The following is a 14,031-nucleotide window of genomic DNA, read 5'->3' on the forward strand; positions in this document are numbered from 1 at the left end:
TCTATGGTCTCCACCTTAGGTGCTAGAATGGCTCCTGCCGCAACAGAGTAACACCCTAGATGGGCAGAGCATTGCCCACTGGTGGGCATGCCTGGTGGAGCCTGGTTGGGCTCATGCAGGAGTCTGTCAGCCTCCCCCCCCCCGCCCCCCTCTCCGGCTTCTTCCAAAAAATACAAAAAAATAAATAAATAAATGAATTACTTTAACTGAATCAAGAATTTCTAAACTTTTCCCTTATAAGAGACATTTTCTTCCTACTATAGATATTAACAACTATTTATTGGCATAGTTATTGCTCTAAGTAGGGAAATACCACTGTAAGTTACACAGGCCAGAGCTCTCCAGTGATGGAATTTATCTTCTAACTGGGAAAAGCAACATACAAATTAAGTACAGGGCCACACTGAATATTTGCATATTAGTTATAAATGTTATGAAGGGAAAGAGGGTGATGTGATAATGACCTGTGTAGTTGGAGGAATTGAATTGCTTTGCAATGAGTATGAAGGCTGATGTACCTGAGGATGTAGTACTGAAAGTGTGATTCAGGAGATGAAATTTGACAATTCTCACAAAACATAAGGGAAAAATCAATATAGAGAAAAAAGTAAATTCAAAGATTCAGAAAAGAGAAAGAGCTCTGTTTTTTATTCCAGGGAAACAAGGAAGACCAGTGTGCCCACAGTGCCTTTACAGAGGAAGTATGGTGCAAATGAAACAGGGAGCCAAGGCCAGCATGGCCAGAAAGCACCTTACAGGCCATGATGGTCTTCCTCTTATGCTGTTTTCTTCATTCAGTGAACTTTGAAAAGGCATGAAAATGCTAAGATCCCTTCACTCTTGGGAAAAACTGATGCCATACTAAAAAGTCCCACTTTAGGATGTAAAGATGATGCTTTACATACTCACTACCAGCAAAATATTTATATATGTTTTCCAGAGATAATTTTCTCAAGCTGTAATTAATACATGAACTTAAACATAATAAGATACAATATACAGTTGATCCTTGAACAACACATGTGTTAGAGCAACCACCCAGGCTCAGTCAAGTATAATTTTGACCCTCCAAAAACTTAACTACTAATAGCATACTATTGACTGAAAGTCTTGCTGATAACATAGTTGATAAACACATATTTTGTATACTATAAGTATTGTTATTGTATACTTAAAATAGAGTAAGTTAGAGAGAAGAAAACATTAAGAAAAGCATAAGAAAAAATATACCTTTGCAGTATTCATTGAAAATAATCTGCATATATGTGGACCATGACATTTAAATCTATGTTGTTCAAGGGTCCACTATAATCTGCACCTTATAATGTAATATCATAAGCATAAGATGCAATAAAATTTAATTCTTAATATTATAATTAAAATAACTGCATAAGGACTATGTCATATAACTACTTTTTCAGAAAATTGTTCAAATAATGAAATGCTAAGTCCTGAATAACATACAGAATGGCATTTTAAATAAGGTGCATTTCATTAAGAACAATAATTTGGAAACTTTGTATTTTACCAGTATAATATATTTGTTTTGTGTAACATCTACAATAAAAAGTTATCTTTCTAAAGTTAGAAAACATATTTAAAAAGTAGTCAAAACAATGAAAGCAAAAGTTATATTGGTACTATTTTTTTAACTCTCTATTTTCAAATACCTCAAGATTTTATTGCAAAGGATCCAAGATGGCAGCAGAGTAGATGGATGTCACACTCACCTCCTGCTAAAACCAAAGTGGAGTTATAACTAAATGTAAGAACAATCATCCTGAACAACCAACTCAAGTCTAAATGAAGAGAAGTCTTAGAACCAAGGATTCATAGAAGAAGCCTCTTGGAGACTGGAAGGAAGTGCATGGATGCAAAAGAGGTGGGCTTTGCTCCCACTAGTAACACAGAAAATCTGGAGAGATATCTCAGCTGTGAGGAGTTCCCCCTGAGAAGAATGAACTCTGGCTCAACCCTAAGCCAGGGTTCATAGCCTAGAGCACCAGAAGTGGGAAGAGGCACCCATATAATATCTGGCTGTGAAAAAAAGCAGGTTTCTGTCTGCTAGAAAGAAATGGGACTCCACAGAGATACATGTCACCTCTTCAAAGGCCAATAAGTGAACCATTAACCAGACTCATTAATAAAAAGAAGGGACCCAAATAAAAAAAAATCAGAAATGAAAGTGAAGTAACAGCTGAAACCAAAGAAATAGAAAGGATTTGTAAGAAAATATTATGAACAACTATTCACCAACAAATTGGACAATCTGGATAAAATAAATAAATTCCTAGAAACATACAATCAAATGTTAGCAGCCCAGATTCAGCAACACATTAAAAATGTCATACAGGATGTTTATGTGGGATTTCTTCTGGGGATACAAGGTTGAGATAAAATTTGCAAAACAGTAAATGGATATACCACATAAACAAAATGAGTTGACTTGGAGGGATGGTGAACACAATACAGTATACAGAGTTGTGTTGTAGAACTAGGACCTGAAACCTGTATAATTTTGTTAACCAGTGTTATGCCAATACATTTAATTTTAAAAATGAAAAAAATATATACCTTATGTTAATGATTTGAAAGAATTAATATTTCTCAAATGTCCATATGACCCAAATAGATATCCAGATTCAATTAAATCTGTCCAGAGCCAGTCTGGAGTTGCAGGGATTCTATCAAAATTGCAATGATATTTTTTCAGAAAAATAGAAAAAAGTTCTAAAATCATAAGTAACACAAAAGATCTCAACACTTCCTAACCTCAAACTATGTATATTGCAATGTTATTGTAATCAAGAGAGTACAGCATTGGCATAAGAGCAAACACATAGAACAATGCAACAGAGAGCCTAGATATAAACCCACAAATAAACAGTCAACTGAGCTTTAACAAGGGCACCATGCGTACAAAACAGGAAAAAAGATCTTCAGTAAACATTGCTGGGAAACTGGATGTCCATAGGCTAAAAAACAATGAAATTGGACCCATAGGGGACACCATAGGACTGCATTCCCAGTCACTGCTCTTGCAGCCTGACCCTGCAGGAACAGGAGAGCCAGCACCCTAGTGCGCATATTAGGAGCCCCTTCCCCTGGAGATCGATCCAGCAGGAGCAGCAGGTAGCTCCGTAAGTACATGCAAGGGCCTCCCCTGCCTGGAGAAAGGGCAGAGCCCTGGGAACCCAGCGGTCCTCATAGGCAGGGCTGCTCTGTCCCTGTCCAGAGCCAGTCTGGAGTTGCAGGGACTGTGCCGTGTACACACACCTGTTCTGTCCTGTAAGGAGGAATGGGGGGGGGGGTTCTGTGCCCCAACCATACAGGAGCTCCTGCCCCACCTGGATAGGGCTCAGAGCTACCCACACACTGCTGTGCACCACAGGAACACAAGGCTGACCCAGCCTAGGAAAGGGCAGAGCTACGAGGGCCTGGAGACTCAGGCACACCGCGTGGCCCTGCCCCAGTGCTGCTCCCGCTGAGAACATTTTAACCAATAGGGCTGTCCCGAAGCAAGAGGGGCATGGCTCAGCATGCAGGGAGCTGTATCGCCCCCTAAGGGAAGTGAACTAGCAAAGTGCCCAGCAAAGCAAAACCACTAATTCAAAACGATATACGAACCGCTTTGTTCATTGCATCGTTATTTATGATAGCCAAAAGATGGAAGGAAGCAAGTGCCCATCAATAGACGAGTGATAAAGATGTGGTACATATACACAGTGGGATATTTTACAGACTTAAAAAAGAATAAAATGTCACCATTTGCTGTGGCATGAATGGACCTAGAGGGTATTATGCTAAGTGAAATAAGTCAGTCAGAGGAAGACAAATATGATATGATTTCACTTAGATGTGGAATCTAAAGAACAATATAAATGAATAAACAAAAGAGAAACAGACTTGCAGATACAGAGAACACTCAGATTGTTGCCAGAGGGGAGCCAGCAGATGCGTGAAAAAAGGAAGAGATTAAGTAGTACACATTGGTTGTTACATAATAGTCACGTGGAAGAAAAAAAAAGTACAGCAACAAGGAATACAATCAATAATATTGTGATAACTATATATAGTGCCAGGTGGCACTAGACTTATTAGGGAGATCACTTCATAAATTATATAAATGTAACCACTGCGCTGTACACCTGAAAGTAAAAAAACATAATATTGAATTGTAATTTAAAAAATAAACATGGTTTACAAAGATTTGTTCCACAAGATCTATACCAATTACTGATGAATGGAGCTGTCTGTACATACAACAAAATTTTCAAATGCAGTTACATAAGTATATATTTATTTTTTTCATGTAAATTTACTCCAAAGAAATGTAATCCAGAATTAGAACAATAAAAATAGTTCCAGTGTTATTATGTCTATCAAATAAAATAAACTATGGACTATGAAAAAAGATACTATTTGACAAAGCTCAAAAACAACAAAGAAAGACAGTTTTCACACTAACTGAATGTTCTCACACTAATTGTTACTCAATAGAAACTTCCAAAGTGATCCTCATATTCCTAAAAGGTATATATATAATCTCAATGGTATATCTAAGAGAGTATGGGAAAGTGCCTGTTATTGACCACTTAGACTCAAAAATGACATCTTTAGTAACAATGCAGCGTAATTCATATTTAAAACATTTTTATTGAGCTATAATTCACACCATATTTGAAACTTCTTAGTTTACCAGAACAATATGAACTATCAAAATAGGTCATTGATTCCACATTAAACTATATAAAGATATATGTAGTAACTAGACTGTAATGCTGGTGGCTGGCCCGGCAGGTCCACACCAGACTCAGTCAGACGGGAGACGAATTGCGGAGCTGGAAAGAGGTGGGCACTTCTGTTTATTGAATTCTCAGAATGGTGGGTGGCAGGGCGGGCAAGCAACCAGGCTGGTGAAACCCCTTCTCACAGTGGTGGGCAAGTAACTTGCCCGGAGGAAGTACCCGTAGACTAATGTAGGCTACACACATGTGGCGCTGCCACATACTCATGAATTCATCATGCCAAGTGCAAGCAAGCAAGCCTAACACAGCTCTTTTCCTTACACAGAGCATTTGTGATTTTTAAAATTTCTATTAAAACATATTCTAAATATTTATGGAAATATCTATGCACTTCTCCTGATTACTCTTGTGAAACACACTATGACCAGAAAAATACACATTATGTGCAATATAAATTTATTATAATGCAGCACTATAGAGGTGGAGTTCTACTGTTGTTGTCTTGATGGGAGTGAAGAGGTGCAAAATTTCATTTTTGTTAGAGAGTAGTACATAATAAGTAGCTTACAGAATTAACCATTAAGAAAGATTAAGTTCCTGGCGTGCAGAAGTCCTGAGTTCGATTCCCGGCCAGGGCACATAGGAGAAGCGCCCATTTGCTTCTCCACCCCTCCCCTTCTCCTTCCTCTCTGTCTCTCTCTTCCCCTCCCGCAGCCGAGGCTCCATTGGAGCAAAGATGGCCCGGGTGCTGGGGATGGCTCCTTGGCCACTGCCCCAGGTGCTAGAGTGGCTCTGGTCGCAACAGAGCGACGCCCCCTGGTGGGCAGAGCGTCGCCCCTGGTGGGCGTGCTGGGTGGATCCCGGTCGGGCGCATGCGGGAGTCTGTCTGTCTCTCCCCGTTTCCAGCTTCAGAAAAATCCAAAAAAAAAAGATTAAGTTGTGTTGATTATATATTGAAGAACAAGACCAAGAACTTATGAGCAACATTACGTTTCTGAATAGATACCTTGCTAAAATTTGGAAAAGTTCATTTGCTAGACTACATACACTTTCAAATGACACCAAATCAGTATAAAATGCTGAGTCATGAATATGCCATTGCACAGCGTCAGAGCTGAAGGAGACTCATGAAATGATGGGAATCAGAAACAGATGAGGTCATTTCCCACAGAATAATCAACTCCCATTTTTATCTACTTGTGACACATGGTATTAAGAACATAGATACTACTTGCCTGGTATTGTTTCCTTTCTCAAAATTTGGACTTAATACTAATATATAAATATTCCATCCCTTACCTTTTTCTCCTTTGTTGAAATTAGCTGAATGTACATCTTAAATTCATGTGTCATTTTTATTTCAACAACTTTCTGTCAGTACCTATTTTTCTTCCTCTCCTGACATATTTTCTCTGCCCTGCACCTTCCCAGGGAATATCACATCAATACTTTGAAGATATGCCCTATTGTCGGCCACGGAGCCGAGCCTCTTCTTTCGTCTTAGAATTTCTTCATCCACCATAAAAAATGGTCTGAAAAGACTGTGCTCTCATTTTAAATACAAAACTATTACTATCCTTTTGGAACTCCTGCCTCCCTTATTTCTTGATCCATTTAGGTATACTTTGGGCAAGTTTCTTAACTTTCCTTTTCTTTTTTCAGCTTCCTTTACAAGGCAAGGTGGTGGTGAACACTTTTGTGTATTTCTTGTCTGCAGAGCCATTCTTATCTGATGGTAAAAATTGGTCTTTTTATTGTGCTGAAGAAATTGCTTCTGCTACACTGAAAAGACCAGTGATGGTAATTTTGGTTTAAGAGTACTGACAGCTATAAAATTTTAATGAAATTTTTATAATATTCTCTTATTCTGCTTCTTTTTCTATAGGGTAAAAGATTAAACCTTCTTTGATACTTTCATACCACTCTCAATTCTTCACTGTTTTAACATTCTCCATTTATTTTCTCCCATTTCTTAGATTCTAGGAGTCCAAGTTGTTAGGTCGCCAAAGGAGTGATGCACAAGGCTTGATGAGTTTTATAAGAAATTTATTTAGGCATCAGCATACAGATGGGCTGAGATCCGAGTGGTGACAGCTGCTAGAGGAAGAAAAGCCCTATAGCCTATACAGAATGTGGTTTGGTGGTATTTCCCGCCACAAGGCGAACACTTCTGTTACCTGTGGTGCTTAAACAATGGAGGGGGTGGTGGTTAATGGCCAAGCAACAGAATGTTTAGATAATAATGAGGAGGTGACAAGCAGTATGTCTGAGAGTCTGGTATAAGATATCAATCAAGAATGCTCAGGTGGAGATTTACAGAAATTGCCCTGGTGTTGAGTCACCTAAAATTTAGGCTAGTTGAGGCTTTTGGTAAGGAACCCTGAACCCAAACCTAACACAAGGCAAACATGTAATTAATTGTACATATTGTATAGAATGTTGAAAAAAAATCACACTGAATATTCACTATAGCACTATAGTAAAAATAAATAAAACCCCACTGATTAAAATTCTACATGTATCTATATCTTGACTTGATGGAAAACATTTATGTAGATATTTATGTATTTAATTAATTTAAAATATTAATTAAATTTAAAAATATTTAACAAAACTATTTAATCATATATATGTTTTTCAGTAGTATATATATATTAGAATTATTACTTTTTACTAAAATAGTTACAATATAGTGTTCTATTGATTCCATAGTATCATTTTTTCTTTAGTTTGCATTTGAGATTACTATTTTTGTTTGGTTTGTTGTATATGAGTAAATTTAAATTAATTTGTTATTTTATATTATTTTTATTTTTATACATTATCTCAATACATGTATATATTTACAAACCAAATTTTAAGATCTATAAATTATTTATTCTAATTGTACAATCTATATGATGCTTTCATCAAATTCCCCAAGAACTTCTAAACCAGATATGATTGATTAATTTATTGAGCACTGTCAAACCTTGAACAGTTACTTAAACACAATGTGTTTTAAATTCTTAATTTACGAAAAGAGGAAAACAATAATAACCACCCACATTCAGTTAAAATGCAGATTAACTAAGCTAATCACATTGTAGAAACTCAAACAGTGACAATTATTATAATTTTATTTTACTATTATCAGAATAAATATTTAAAACTTAGAAAGTTTAAATGATTTAAAAACCTTAGAAGAATGCCTGACTCATAGTAAGTAGCCCACTTTATTTAGTTATCTATTAGTATTTATTTTATGGTATTAGTATTAGAACTATTCTATGTTAGGTTTCCTGGATCATGAGCAAGTGATATATATGTCTCTCTTTCTCTTTACTTAGAAAGTCACAGAGGTAGGAGTGAGCAATGGAGAAGTGAGCCAACTGAGCTGTGTGGGCTCATGAAACAAGTTACAGAGACCAAAGAAGGGCTCTTGGAATTTAGGAGAAAGAAAGCAAGGATGTATGAGCCTGAGAAGAGAGGGGTAAAGGCTCAGGCATGCTTCAGAGAGAAAGTGGTGGTGGTGGTGTGGGGGAAGCCTGTATGGGAGTAAGAACAGTAAGAAAGAGAAGGGTAAGAATTTCAGCCACAGTGTGTTAAGGTAAGTCTTGGGCTCAGCCTCATCCTATTAGAGCTCTGGAAGACAGATTGAACTGGGAGTTTTTTCAGCTATTTTCCCCCACAGAAAGCTGAGTTTCTGTTGTTTGTTCCTCTCTCAGGCATTACCCAGTGGCCATCTTGGCAGGAAGAAAGGAGAATCAGAAGATTAAATTTACAAGCAATTCATGGCAGGTGGTTGACTCACACAAGAGTAGTAGCAATGCTCAAAACAATTGGGGTTTGAGCACACCTAAGTGGCCAGTTGAGCCCAAGGAGCTGGGCTAGGCATCAAGAGTAAGCTAAGAAAAATTTTTGCTTCTCTCACCCACAGTGTCTGTTCAAGTCAATGTAAGTATTAGTGTTCTCATTTTATATTAAGTTATCATGCCATTAGTTAACAGTGGCAAATATATTTACTTTTTCAATATGTAGAGGTAAAGAGAATAACAGCAAGACATATAAATAGGTGCCATCACTAAGTAATGAGATAAGTAAAAGAAGATATTTGTTTTAAAGCTTAGGTCAGGAACTCTTGATTTGTGGTTCAAGAAGACATGAATGTTTTGAGAAAAAACATGTGTGACATCTGGAAATTATATAAATGTGTGCTTCTAAACATGCATGAATATTTTTTCTAGAAATATAATTCTATTCTAAAAGAATTTTGTAAAATGTTGAACAATCCCTGATGCAATGTTAAAAAATTATGGCTATATTACCATGGCACTATCCACTTGGCATCATTTTTATTAATATTTATCTACAAAATTAAGAAGACATAATTGAAGTAATTGAAAAATAACTTGATTGGAAGCCCTCCAGTGCCTCATTTTAACCCTTTGTCCTTAATGTTATAATTAAATAGTGCTACAAATAGTTCCAAATTTAAACTACATTTTCTCTTGATTTAATATTATTTACTCATGAGTTCAGTATTATTTTCTGTGCTGGGATTTTCTCTAGCTGTCCAGAGAACCATGATGTTATGTATCTGGATTGTACAAAGATTGGAAAACCACAATTATTTAAATTTTCCTACTTCTCTAATTGTAATTAACTTATATATAATATTGAAGATGTTTTCCACTGTAAGAAATAATATATTGCCTGACCTGCGGTGGCTCAGTGGATAAAGTGTTGACCCGGAATGCTGAGGTTGCCGGTTCGAAACCCTGGGCTTGCCTGGTCAAGGCACATATGGGAGTTGATGCTTCCTGCTCCTCCCCCCTTCCCTCTCTCTCTCTCTCTCTCTCTCTCTCTCTCTCTCTCTCCCCCCTCTAAAATGAATAAATAAATAAAAATAAAAAAATTTTTAAAAAAGAAATAATATAATATAGGGCTTTAGAGTACGTTATTTAACTTCTCTTTTTCTTTTTCTTCATCTCTAAAATGGTCATAACAATAGTAATTCTTCTTATAGGCCTTTTAAGAAATTTCAAGGAGTTAATATCTCTAAAGTGCTTTAAATAGAGTGTAGCACACAGGAATACTCAATATTTATTAGTTATTGTTTATCATAAAAGAGTCTCAAGAAATGCTATTCTGATAATAATAAAGAAAAGTAATTTAATAAAAACAGAGATTATCTAAAACACCACCTTTGATTTGTGGAATTGCTTACAAAAATTTTGAAGCATGAGGAGGCCATTATCAGTGTGATATTCTTCAGTTATCTAGTGGGGGTGAAACATACCTTCCTGAAAGATGTTCATTACCATTATCATTCCCATTTGAGTATCAGCCAAAGGAACAAACAATAACCTAACCAATAACCTAAACAGAGGTGTGAAATACTGGAGCTGTCCATCATTTACTAATGATGATGATTTACTTCATTGTAAATAGTGACCCTGGATTTAGATACTAATTATAAAGATGTTTGGTCATCTTCCAACACTTAAGAGTTAAATATTCTGAAAATTAAATAATTGTATTCTTCAAAATTATATTTAAATTATATGACTGTAATTACATTACCACTCATTAAAACAATCAAGTGCTTTTCTGATTTAATTTCGTCTTAGGCTGTATCAGCTTAGAATACTTAGAATACTGGAAAAAATAAATAAAAAGGAAAGAGAACATAAAACTCAGCAAGAAAACTGGTTTAATCACAAAAAGAAGCTTTGTTCGAAGCTTGATAAATTTAAAAAGAATATTGTTTTCATGGAAAATATATTTTTAATAATATTTTAAATGATGGCACATATCATTTTATTGTAGCTATTACATATATTTAACAGGAATATATAATATAATCTTTAGGAATACAGACATTAAATATGACCTCAGAGTTTCTTCTGGAGAATACTATTTATAGAATTGGGGTGCTTATTCTTTTTATTCCTGTTAAATAAGTCTAAAAATGCATATTGTTCTGGGTTACTACTGTGTAATAAATAATGTAATGAATACACAAATCTAACTATAGAGATAAATGTATCTTCATAATTATATGTGTTTAAATATTGCTCTTTCTGATAAAATAAGTCCTCTAGCTGGGGCTTTAGAAAAGGGAAGTTACTTAAGAAGATTTTTCCAAATATTTGAGTACATTTCTCTGAGTGTGCTTTCTCTTGATGGTAAGTGGTTATGTTCTGAAATTTCTATTTATTAGCTATTGATGTGTTTATTTTATAAACTTACAGTTCCTATGCACCTTTTTTTAAAGTTTAAAACAATTTTTTCTAAGTTGAGTAACCTTAAGGCCATTTGTAGAACTTCATACTGCCAAGAATATACAATTTTAATTACTTGTTAGAGAAAAAAAATCTTTACATGTGGATCTGTGATAATTTCCTAGGGTTAAATTTCTAGAGATTACTATTTCATTGTTGACATATGAGAATTTTAAATGTGTTGATAATTAGTTACAGTTTTCCTCCAAAAAGATTATACCATAGTAATGTTTGAAAACACTCATTTCACCATATGCTCTTTTATCACTGTGTTATCAATTAATTTTACACTAATTTTGTAGGTGAAAATGATACCCTATTTGTTTTATTTGTGCATTTTAATGATGATACAAAATGTTAGAAATTTCTTAAATGTTTTTTATTCATTTAAGTTTCTTATTTTATTAATTCAATTTACTTATTTACTTATTTAAATTATTTATTTATTACCCAATTTATATTTGGGTGTGCCCATCTTTTTTAATGATTTGCAGTAACTATTTATATATGGATAGCCTGCCTGAAACATATGGTCCATATCTAAGGTTTTTGTTGTTGTTGTTGTTTGCTTGTTAAAAAGAATGATTAAGACTTCCTGGGAATGGAAGAAAAGCCCTTAAAGTACTAAAAATATGAATGATTATTTAACTCTTTTTGAGTGAATAAGGCCACACCAGGAGATGCATAATTTCTCTAATTTAAAGAGTTAATGTAAAAAAACTAAGATGAATCCATACATAGAAGGGACATAAAAATGAGACTCAGAGACATGAACAAGAATGTGATGGCAACAGGGGTGGGGGGTGGGGGGGAGGGGGGATGGGGTGAAGAAGGAGAGAGGGGTTAGGGGAGGGGAGGGGCACAAAGAAAACCAGATAGAAGGTGACAGAAGACAATTTAACTTTGGGGGAGGGGTATACAGCACAATCAAATGTCAAAATAATCTAGAGATATTTTCTCTCATCATATGTACCCTGATTTATCAATGTCACTGCATTAAATTTAATAAAAAATAAAAATAAAAAAAATAAAAGGTATAGCAATTGCAAAGGCTAAAAAAAAAAAAAGAGTTAATGAAACCCTGGCTGGTTGGCTTAGTGGTAGAGCATCAGCCTGGTGTGTGGATGATGTTGGTTCAATTCCCAGTCAGGGCACACAGGAGAAACTCCCATATCTCTCTCTCTCTCTCTCTCTCTCTCTCTCTCTTTCCCTCCTGCAGCCATGGCTTGTTTGGAGTGAGTTGGCTCAGGCACTGAGGATGGCTCTATGGCCTCCACCTCAGGCACTGAGAAGAGCTCAGTTGCTGAGCAATGGATTAAGCTCCAGATGGGTAGAACATCGCCCCCTAATGAGCTTACCAGGTAAATCCCGGGTGGAGTGCATGTGAAAGTCTGTCACTGCCTCCCCTCTTCTCACTGAATTAAAAATAAAGAAGAGTTAATGAGTGAAACCAAGGCAATAGTCTGTCCATTTAGTATCTGAAGGCTAGTCAAAATGTACTCAAACTCAGGGGATATGCTTTTTGACCTGAGATAATGTGCCATTTTGAGCATCCTGACAGAAGGAAGGTGCAATAATTTTTGCTATGCTTGAAAGAGCATGAAGGGCCTTATGGAATTCTCAACATTCTAATGCATCAGAGTAAGTAAAGAGACACTAGCCAGATTGGAAGACATATAAAAGAGGAAATGATTCTAGTAAACTATTCGGGGGTCTAAAACTGAGTTGACAGGGAAAGAATGAAATTAGAAACTGGAGGAGAAGGGCAAGTTTGGCAGTGAAAAGCACAACGAAACCCACAAGTTTATCTTCTTCTACACAGAAGTTGGACATTCTAGAGAAGATGACACATCCTTGAATTTCAAAAAACAAGTGGGAGCTCAGGAGAATCAAAACTAAGTTAAAAATGCCTGAAAAATTGGAAATTTACCAGCAAAACAAAGGTAAGATGGTTGAAAATTTAGTAATAAGGCTGAAAAATAGATGATAGACATTGATGATAGTGATAGATAGATGATAGATAGAGATAGATAGATAGATAGATAGATAGATAGATAGATAGATAGATAGATAGACAGATCCAAACATTCTGGAGTGAGGGTGCAGCAAGAAGGCTGGTTGTCATGTAGTATATGTGCTATGTATTTGAGTAGATTATCTGTTTAAATACAAAGGTTGTTTTTGATCTGTTTTACCTACTTGGCTTGCTACAGATTGGATAACTAAGTATATTTTCCAATATGCAAATAGATTTTCCTTCACATCGTGTTACCTCTAGTGAATATACAAAATGACTATTCATTTTGGTTGGCTTTCTTGTGTTTTTGTTTTTTTTTTTACATTTAAAAAATCCACTCAAGCAGTCTTTCCTCTATTTATTCACTGACAGTTGGTGTATGATGTACACTGATATTGAATTTAGTAAAAGATTAACAATGATCAAGTCCACTCCAGAGTCATGTTGATACAAATTCTTGAAAGTTAACAATGAAAATATACATTACTTATGACTTTAATAAAGTATTACAAAGTTCTAATATTTATATTAATTATTCTTTACAAATAAATGAAGGATATCCTTTTTATATATAGCTACCAAAGATAGATTTTCTCATCTGTGCATTTTTAAACTTTTTTATTCATGAGAACTCTGATTGTTCTGTATTAGAAACAATAATTTCTTGTATTGAAACATATTTTTAATAACTTGCAGAAAATTCCCAGTATCTTCACCTACAATTATATCTAGGTATGTACTTACTAAACTTTCATCAGTCATGTTTTCTTATTTCTAGATAAGCCTTTGTTTTTCTGCAAAAATAGCATTGAATAATGGTAAAGGCCGCAGGCTCTGGAGCTCAATGCTTTATTTTACAATTAAACTTCTCCTTGTACTACCTACATGACCCAGAGAACTCAAGTTCTTTATATCCTACTTTAATTGTTTGTATAAGGAAGATAATAATAGGACTTACTTTATAGGTTGCATTTAGCGTTAAATGGGTTATTCCGTGTGA

This window comes from Saccopteryx leptura, chromosome 1 (genome assembly GCF_036850995.1).
Source record: "Saccopteryx leptura isolate mSacLep1 chromosome 1, mSacLep1_pri_phased_curated, whole genome shotgun sequence".
In the NCBI taxonomy this organism is placed as follows: Eukaryota; Metazoa; Chordata; class Mammalia; order Chiroptera; family Emballonuridae; genus Saccopteryx; species Saccopteryx leptura.